Below are 1,426 nucleotides of genomic sequence, written 5' to 3' on the forward strand. Positions count from 1 at the left end.
AAAAAAAAAAAAAAAAAGCCTGGCCAATTCTTTTCTGTGGAAAGAAGTGGGAAGGAAGGTATTATGGCTAGTCCACGTCAGTGAATTTTAGCTATGAGCCTTTGGAAGGGTTGCGTATATGGTAGAAAAAGAAGAGACCTTTGGGGAAAGACAGAATCTGTGTTCTAGCCATTCTTAAGTATGTGTTTCTAGCCACAGTTTTATTAGAGATAAAAAAGCATATACATTACACATATCATAGCTTTCTTTTCACACTAAATTAAATGATATATGTTGAGCCCATGGCATGGAATATGCACTCAACAAATATTAATTCTCCTACTCAATTTGTAAGGCCTCTGATGGAAAGAATCATAGTGAATTCGTTGAAAAAAAAAACCTAGATTTGTTGAGAAAGATGTTTCTGATAAATTTGGGGATTTATGTTAATCAAAGTGAAAATACTGAAACTAGTCACTCTAGTAACAGAGCTTAATGTATTTATACCCTCATTAAATTTCCAGTTTACTGGGGGACAAAGATGCTAATTAAAAGTCACACAAATGAATAACCGAGTTAGGAAAGAAAGGAATGTAGTTCTCTAAGAGTGTGTAACAATAAAGTCACTCCTGAACAGGAAGCTTGAGAAAAGGATGGTTTGGGAACAGAAGTTCCTGAGGTATTGTGGTGGTATTTCTAGGGAACAAAGTTCAAGCTTTTTGAAAAGCCTTTGGAAAGTATCAGGATGATGGTGACAGTCAGAAGAAGCTCAAGGAAGAAATAGACACAGAGACACAGATGACCGTCAGAGACTAGGGAAGAGATTTGTGTGGGTGATCGCTGGGGGATTTGGCTACATAATCAGATTCAAAGAAAGCAGTTTCAGCCATAGCTGAAAAAGCAGAACTGAGGGCCAGATGGATGATGATTATACTCTTTCAACTATGAAAAGTAGAAGAAAGAAAAGGGGATAGAAGAAAGGAGAGAGAGAAGAGAGACAGGAGAGAAAGAGAGTGAACAGAAGGCAGGCTAGCCCTCAGGGCGAAGGGTCACCCAGCAAGGGCAGAGAGTAGCCATAAAGAATAGAAGGTAAAGGAGGAGCCCGCTGACTGAAAGGCAAAACTCAGAAGAGGCAGATTAGTGCTTTCAATTTGTGGCAGCTAAATGAGTAACATGAGCTCCTGCATCTGTAATTTACCTAATCGGCAGACAGTTTGTGCCCAGAGATTCCCAAACGCTGTGGTAAAAAATAGTTTAGCACTTAGACCTACAGAACATTTGAGTCACTTCTGAGGACCTGGGGGAGGGGCATAAACTAAGCAGAGGAAGAGGAAAGATATTAAAGACGAATCTTCTGCAATCTCCAGTAAGTGGCGGTGAGAAGTTACGCGTAGAAATGGGGATGGACCTAGATTAGGAAGGGCTTCAGTTTCCAGACCCACCATGG

Source organism: Rhinopithecus bieti, unplaced genomic scaffold (assembly GCF_001698545.2).
Source record: "Rhinopithecus bieti isolate Rb0 unplaced genomic scaffold, ASM169854v2 scaffold_9619, whole genome shotgun sequence".
In the NCBI taxonomy this organism is placed as follows: domain Eukaryota; kingdom Metazoa; phylum Chordata; class Mammalia; order Primates; family Cercopithecidae; genus Rhinopithecus; species Rhinopithecus bieti.